Below are 9,141 nucleotides of genomic sequence, written 5' to 3' on the forward strand. Positions count from 1 at the left end.
ACTTCGGGAGTTGGTGATGGACAGGGAGGCCTGGCGTGCTGCGATTCATGGGGTCGCAAAGAGTCAGACACGACTGAGCGACTGAACTGAACTGAACTGAGGGAGTATTTCATTCAGCCTATGGGAAAGCATGAACAAGTGATTTACTCTGGTCTCCAATATAGCTATCTAGTGGCTGAACAGTTTTTTCCCCAGAAGCAAGGTCTATATCCCTTGTTATTATATGGACCATGATAGACATAAACTTTTCTTCTTTGTTCACATTGTGTTATTTTTTCTAGTTTTTAAAGTTCTTTTATTTTGATAAGATAATAAGTACCTCAGACATGTTAGGGTAAAATTAGTAGCTGCTTCTTTCTCTTTTTATATTAGTGAATTGATTTGTGTTGGAGTTGAGGGGCTAAACTCTTCCTGGAGATCTGGGGTCCCTGTTGTGTCATTTGCAAATATATTCTCAGAAAATAAAAATTTGTTGCTTCTGGGGATGACTACATTCATCTGTTTCATATTGGATCTTCTTTTCCATCTCAGCACATTATCCCTGATTCTTGACTGTACATACCTTCTGTGAGGCTTTTAGACAATGGGTTCCTTTTCATATCCTCATGGCTTATGGCCCGTGAATTATGTCTTGTACACCGTGGTTATTTGAGTCATAAATATACTACTACTAGTTGGCTTATATTTTGAAACAAGGAAATAATTACATATATTTAAAAATATAAAAACAAAATGTGTTTGTATAAAGTTCAAACTAACTTTATATGATTTTTTTCTTAAAGGAGAAGGAGCTCTAGGGCAGATCCAAGAATATCTTTGAGCACTTTTCTTTTTTGCTGTGTGTTGTTGTTGTTCAGTTGGTAAGTCATGTCTGACTCTTTGCAACACTGTGAACTGCAGCGTGCCAGGCTTCCCTGTCCTTTATATCTCCCTGAGTTTGCTCAAACTCATGCCCATTGAGTCAGTGATGCCATCCAACCATCTCGTCCTCTGTCACCTCCTTCTCCTCTTGCCTTCAATCTCTCCCAGCATCAGGATCTTTTCCAAAAAGTCAACTCTTCACATCAGGTGGCAGTTTAATACAAAATTCTGACTGTTGAAAGATTTCTTTAACCTTCTCCTACTGAATTAGGAGACCAAGGTTCGATCCCTGGATAAGCAAGATCTCCTGGAATAAAAAAAGGCAACCCATTCCAGTATTCTTGCCTAGAGAATCCCATGGACAGAGGAGCCTGTCAGGCTACAGTCCACTAGGTTGCAGAGTCAAACATAACTGAGTGACTAACACTCATTCACTGAATTAGTTGGCATGAAATTAGAAGATGCTTGTTCCTTGGAAGGAAAGCTATGACAAACCTAGACAGTGTATTAAAAAGGAGAGACATCACTTTGCCACCAAAGACCTGTATAGTCGAAGCTATGGTTTTTCCAGTAGTCATGTACGGATGAAAGAGTTGGACCATGAAGAAAGCTAAGCACCAGAGCATTGATGCTTTCATCTTGTGGTGCTGGAGAAGACTCTTGAGAGTCCCTTAAACAGTAAGGAGATCAAACCAGTCAATTTTAAAGGAAATCAGTCCTGAATATTCATTGGAAGGACTGATGCTGAAGCTGAAGCAGCTCCAATACTTTGGCCATCTAATATGAAGAGCTGGCTCACTGGAAAAGACCCTGATGTTGGGAAAGATTGAGGGCAGGAGAAGGAAATGACAGAGGATGAGATGTTTGGATGGCATCACCGACTCAATAGACATGAATCTGAGCAAACTCCAGGAGTCAGTGAAGGATAGAGGAGCCTGGCGTGCTACAGTCCTTGGGGTCACAAAGAGTTGGCATGACTTAGCAACTGAACAACAGCAACAAAAACTGAATCAGTATGAATTTGTTTTGCTTATTTGTAACATCCTTATTGTATGCACTTATTATACTTTCGAGCTTTTTAAAACTCTGTTAAAGGATTTTTGAAGTTGAAAACAGCCTTTTTCTTTTATAGCTTTAAAAGGATATAAGTATTGCTGATTTGCTTGAAACTAGTTAGCATATAATAAGTAGGACTTCATTTTTACTTGTAGCTTTATCAGAAATATCAGCAGTAAATTATAAAACAAAACTGAGAAACTGCCTTGAAGCATTTAATAATATATCCACATTATAAAGCACAGCCTAATGAAAGAAAAACAAACAAACAAACTTACATTCCCATCTGTTAAAACCTCAAGTTTATTTACCTATAATGAAAGAAAAACATCCTGTCTTACTTGACACATGTCATAGTTATATGTTGATTCATTCAGAATGGACAACATTTCTGAGGCTTAGACTCTTGATAGAGAATGCTCTTCTGCTCCCCTTAATAAGAAACCACAAGCTGCAATTCTAAAGGACCCAGAATTGTCATGGCAGGCATGGAACAACAGATGGTCCCTTAGGCGGACTAATCCTATGTTATTTAATACCAAAAGCAAAACTGTCAACTGTTTCAGGGAAAGCATAGAGCCCGGAACCAAAGAATTGATGAGTAAACATGGAAGAAATTGATTTGGAAATATTTAGTTTGAAATGTATTTTAATTTTTCAGTCTAAACACACATTGTTACTGATTTGGAATCCTAAACCGCTGTTTGGATTTAAAAAGTAAGTTCTTTGAAAACTTCTGGGAAGAAAATTCTCAGGAGATCTTTTACTAACAATTTTTAAATGAACCAAAACAATTATAATAGATTCCTTTGGGTTATTGAATATTAGAGTGTATGAGTAACAGGTCAAAAGAAGCAACCTCTTCAGAAATGTAATAAATGCACCTGAAACCTGTGGCATTTTTGGAGTTTGCATATATATAGTACACATAGTAGGTTTGAATATATATGTAGTAGGCTCATCCTGGACCTTCTCTCAGGGAGTTTAGTTGCATATTTAAGAGGGGAATCACATCATACACATAATGTTATGGTGAGCTTCCACTATGAAATACTTTTGTTCTGCACAAACTGGAGTTCTGCTTTTCATTAAGACTTCCTAATCACAAAATTTAAAATCAAAGGAATACATGTTCCTTGTAGAAAATACAAGAGCTATTTATATCTTCCAGTGTCTTCCAATCCTACTCCCCAGAAGTCATTACTATTGCCAGTAATATGAATAGAGGGCGATGTATATAGTTTGAGAATCATCAGCATTTACGTATCAGATGAAACTATAGGTGTGATTGAAATCACCCACATGAAATATAAGAAGAGTATAAAGGCCTAGGCTAAAGGGAGGACGCACTGTTACAGAGGTGTAGGTGAAGGAGATGGAACCTAGAAAAACACTGCTGAAGAGTGGCCTGAACAGGAGGTTGAAAAATCAGTAAATAGTTGGATTCATGTAAATCAAGGATGAAGAGAGTTTCAAGCAATGGTTTACTGATGTCAGATATGACAGAAGTGCAAAACTGTGTATAGTCAGCAACAATTCAATTTAATTTGGAAACTAGGAGGTCATTAGGCAGAAATGCTATTGGAAATGGATTGGAAGCAGATGGTCATGGGTTGGGAATGGAAAAAACAGAGAAAGCTACTAGTAGAATGATCTGAGAATCTTGACTGTAGAAAGTAAGAGGAACGGAGGGCAGATGGAAGTCAAGGATAAGTTTTGTAGGATGTTAGAGACTTGGAGAAGGCAGTGGCACCCCACTCCAGTACTCTTGCCTGGCAAATCCCATGGACAGAGGAGCCTGCTAGACTGCAGTCCATGGGGTCACGAAGAGTTGGACATGACTGAGCGACTTCCCTTTCACTTTTCACTTTCTTGCATTGGAGAAGGAAAGGGCAACCCACTCCAGTGTTCTTGCCTGGAGAATCCCAGGGATGGGGAGCCTGGTGGGCTGCCGCCTATGGGGTCACACAGAGTCGGACACGACTGAAGTGACTTAGCAGCAGAGACTTGTGCATGAGGAAAAGAGAATGGAGGAGAGTATGAAATTAGTGAAGTACAATCTGAGAGGAGGAGGGTAAAGATTTATTTTTTCTTGAGCAAAGAAGATGGGTTGAAATATAGATATAGATGAAAAAGTACAGTAGGCCCTCTGTTTCTGCAGGTTCTGGATCCTCTAATACAGAGTGTTTGAGCAGTCACAGGTGTTGATATCCACGGTGGGTCCTGGAACCAACTGCCTGCACATACTGAGTAATGACTGCGCAAGCTAAGAACACTTCTGTTGCACAGGTTAAAAAAAAATATTTTAAATGGTAAAGACCTTGCATTTTAAGACATCATAAATATTTCAATCTGAGGAACATGAGAGAAGTGTATGACCAAGGACAGTTGGGAAATGTGTTATCCCTGATTGGTGACCCAGATGACTTTGGAGACCCTGATTTGTTGTGAAACAAATCATTAGGGTTGTGTGGTTTTGTCCTGTTGTACTTAGGAGCCTAACTATAGGAACTGAAACACAAATCTTTGAGTTTATTCAGGCTTAGGATAGAGTGGAATGCAGTAATGGGGGATGATGGATCTTCCCGTAGACTATATGGGAAAGCAAATGAGAAAAGTAGAATGAGAATGTAGGAAAAAAAAGAAAGAAAATGGAGATTAAGAGACTGGAGGATGTGGATGATGGGGAAAGATGTCTGTAATGAAACTAAGGTACTGAGAGAGTAAAATAATGAGATATTTGTCTCAGAAGAAGATAAATAAGTTTGTGATTCCAGAAGTAGGAACATTCTGGGTGTTGGTAACCTGAGTAAAGCCTGATGAAGGGGGAGAAAGTCAGAGTTCTGTAAATTGGCATGAACTTTAACTTCTAATAGGAAAAGTCCATGGAAGTTAGGAGAGCATTTATTTACAAAACTGTGCTGCCCACTGCTTTTTGGCGTTTTGGCTGGGATCAAGTGTACTCTGGGGGCTTCCCACATGGCACAATGGTAAAGAATCTGCCTGCCAATGCAGGAGATGCAAGAGATGCAGATTCAATCCTTGGGTCAGGAAGATCCCCTGGAGTAGGAAATAGCAACCCACTCCAGTCTTCTGGCCTAAAAATTTCCATGGACAGAGGAGCTGCTGGGCTACAGTCCATGGGGTTGCAAAGAGTTAGGCACAACTGAGCATGTACATTGTCTTTTGCATTTCAGATTAGGGTACTTCCTTTAAAGAAAATGAGGATAAATCCACCTTTTGGTGATTGCTTAAGGGGAGGTACTTATTTACTACTGTATTTTGTGTTATTAGCACCCAGTCCAAGGGCTGCCAATAGAAGAAACTTGAACATTTGTTGAATAAATGAGCAAATTAGTCAGTAAAATAAAGGCTAGAACTAAAACTGATTAGTACCAGTTCATGATCTAAGAATTCTCTTATATTGCTAACATTTCTTTTGGTTTGTTTTCATAGTTGGGAATTCAGAAGCTATTTGGAATTATAAAATATTATTTTTCATTTAAGCTAAAATTTTCTAAAATATAGACTTACTGAAACCAATAACCATTTATGTTAATCAATTGTAAAAACCAAATTACCTATAATCCTGCATGTGCTTGGGTTCGATAGTCTTCTAAAATACACAGATGTGTCATGTAAGTGTCCCATCCCACTCCAAAGAAATAAACACTCTCATAATGTTTGACATCACTGCCTTGAATCTAAACAGAAGGATTCAGGAGTAAAGAGTAATTAGAGCAGTATTTATAAAAGTTTGCAAATGTTGCACCCAACTGCTTATTTTACTTGAGACAGAATTTACAAATGCAGAGTACAAGTGAGATAGGAGAAATTTTATGGATATTTTAGAATGTGCCAGAGCTTGTTGCTGCTATGCTTAGTTGCTCAGTCATGTCCACTTTGCGACCCCATGACTGTAGCCCGCCAGGTTCTGTCATGGGGGTTCTCCAGGCAAGAATACTGGAGGAGGTTGCCATGCCCTCTTCCAGGGGATCCTCCCAACCCCGGGATTGAACCAGGTCTCCCACACTGCAGGCAGATTCTTTACCAACTGAGCCATGAGGGAAGCCTGTGCCAGAGCTTATATGGGTATAAAATGGGAAAGTCCTTAGAACACAGTTTAGTAGTAAATATATGGTTAACTCCTCTCTCTCTTTTTCCTTTCCTTCTTTATAAAAATTTTCTATTATTTCCAAAATATATCATTAAACATTCCAGAACTTCGGTGGAAAAATTCAAGGCTTAGAATACTAACACGAATAATTATATTTTTCTTCTATTGAGAGGTAGTACACCTTAACCTTTTACAGACGCTTCTAAACATCTAGAGCTTTTGCTTCAGTGGTCTCTTCCAGTGTTCTTTGCTCTGTCGGGCAAGTCAGGATTTTCTTCTTCATTTTCTTTTTTTTCTTTTTCTTTAGAGAGAGGAATCAGGGTTAAGTTCTTCCCCGAAGTTGCTGAGAAAAGAGTTAATAGAAATTGTACACATATACATGTGTGAGTAAATGCTGAATTAATAGAATTGCTAAAGTGAAATTGTTAGTTGCCCAGCTGTGTCTGACTCTCTACAACCACATGGACTGTAGCCCACCAGGCTCCTCTATCCATGGAATTCTCCAGGCAAGAATATTGGAGTGGATTGCCATTCCCTCCTCCAAGAGATCTTTCTGACTCAGGGCTTGAAACTGGGTCTTCTCCATTGTAGGCAACGTCTTTACCATCCAAGCCTCTAGGGAAGCCCAGTAGATTTGCCAATTATATCTTAAATCATTCTTTAAAAAGTTAAAAAATCATTTAATGTACACTTTTGTCCAGGGATCTTTAAGAAGCAAAATACTTCTTTAAGGCAAAACTGAATTGACAGTAATTTTCTACTGAGCTTTTCAGCAAAATAGCTAATATTCTGTCATCATTGAGCTGATTTCCCATTTGACCCAATACATATCAGCTCTTAATAGTGCTTATAGAACATTTCATTCAATGGGATAAAACACCATATCCAAATACTTTGAAGAATTCCTCCCATTTTTGGAGGATTGATCAGTTGGGCTGGCTTAATGATTCTTATATAGCAATACTCTCTGTGTTTGCACTGTAGACATTGAAGTTCTTGTTTTAATGTTTTATATTCTACCTGCTTCCAGAAAGGTTAGAAGCAAACTGTGAAATCTGGAGGAAGGGAACAATAACACTCAAATATACAGTAACCAAGATTTTTATTTGTAAGTAACACAAGCAAAAAACCTATTTCATATTTTTGGACGGTTTTCATGGATAAACTTCACAAAGGTGAATTTTTATTTATGCTTAAATAAATAAAACTTTATGTTTAAAATATTAAGTACAAATCCAGTTATAATTTTTAGACTTAAAATTCATTTATATTTTTAGTAATGACATATTTAGGCATTTAGAACATGATTCTAATATTTTATGATACAATTTAGTATTTTTACTAATTAGTTTGGCACTATGATGCTTTTACAATTGATTTTTGAAAGTAACCCTAATCGTCCTTATAGTAATTTACAAGTAACTAAAGCTCTTATTTAAATTTCATGAATTTGGATTAAATGTAAAGTTTCCTATTGAAATTAGCCACAGAAATGATGAAATATGTTTATTTCAATCAACATTTTGACTCTAAAATTAAATATAAATAGGCTATGTACTAAATCTGGAAAACTCGGATTAATTCTTCCAAAATCTTTTTATGAAGCATTTGTATTTTCTTTGAAAATACCCTGGATCCAAATGCCTTTCTGGATCTCCTTAACTCTATGATCTAAATTCTTGTGTTTAAATTCTGTGAATTAAATTCTCTAAGCACCAGTTTCTTTTGTAAAATGACTAACAATAGCTATCTCTTAGTGCTGTGAAATTAAATAAAGTAGAACTTTTTCAGTGACTGATGCACTGTTGGTCTTCGGGCAGTGTTAGTGTAGCTAAAGTTTAAGGGACAGATTGATAGGAAGGGAGGACCATAAGCCATCATTCCCTGCTATTGCCTACCATGCCACAAAGGCAATAAGATACTAGACTTGAGCCTTCTGGGCATTTATTTAACAAGGGCCTCACACAGTACTTTCCAACTATCTTCCAACTGTTGGTGACTGTGTTTCTGTGCCTGAGAGTTTTTCTGCGCTAAGGGAAAAACTGTTCTATGTCTAAAGCTGGCCAGAAGTTCAGGGGAATTAATACCTCTGGATGCAGCCATTATGTACTACTAATGGAGTTAGTGTACTTCAGCTGCCTCACTCTAATGCTCTAAATTCTGGTTGCCCAAAGCATTATCTGGCTCTATGACACATTATTGGCTCTTTTCCTTCCCTTGTCTCACTTCCATAGTTTGTATCAGTAATTTATGCACTTCTCAAATGAACCATTTGCACACAAATCCTTGTCTCAGAGCTTCCCAGGTGGCTCAGACGGTAAAGCATCTACCTGCAATGTGGGAGACCTGGGTTCGATTCCTAGGTTGGGAAGATCCCCTGGAGAAGGAAATGGCAATCCACTCCAGCCCTCTTGCCTGGAAAATCCCATGGACGGAGAATCCTGATAGGCTACAGTCCATGGGGTCGCAAAGAGTCGGACACGACTGAGCGACTTCACTTCCATACTTCCTTGTCTCAGAATATGCATCTGAGGATGTCCAAACTAAAAGCAAATTAATGTAAATTGAACAATCACTTCTTTTTCCATTCAGTTAAGCTCAATATGAATTTGAGAAATTCTTCAAGAAAGTTAGACATAAAAGTCAATCAGGACACAGATGAGGGAGAAATCAAATTATTACTTTTGTCCAGGACTCAAAGAGATCTGTAGGGAGGTGAAGATATTTAAACTCAGTTTGAAGGATGAGAAAGATGAACATCAAAACTAGAGAAAGGTATCCCAGGTGGAAGAAATAGCATGAGCAAAGAGTAAGAACTGAAAAAGCATGCAACATTTTGGGAATGATTAGCAGCCTCATGTGGCTGAAGAGAAGGGCAAGATGGGTGCAGGGAGGAATGGATGTTGCTGAGGCCGGGATCACGCTGGAAAAAAAGCTGTGTGTGCTAACTAAACGCATGTGCTAGTTTTATTCTTTTGGCATGAAGAGGCATGAAAGCTTTTTATATCAATGACTTGGCTATAGTCGTACTTTAAAAAGAGTAAGAATGAATTGGGCTATGATATGACATGGATAGGAAAACCATTTAAGAGGCTATGGCTATAATG

The sequence above is a fragment of the Bison bison genome, unplaced genomic scaffold, assembly GCF_000754665.1.
Source record: "Bison bison bison isolate TAMUID 2011002044 unplaced genomic scaffold, Bison_UMD1.0 scf7180017864533, whole genome shotgun sequence".
In the NCBI taxonomy this organism is placed as follows: domain Eukaryota; kingdom Metazoa; phylum Chordata; class Mammalia; order Artiodactyla; family Bovidae; genus Bison; species Bison bison.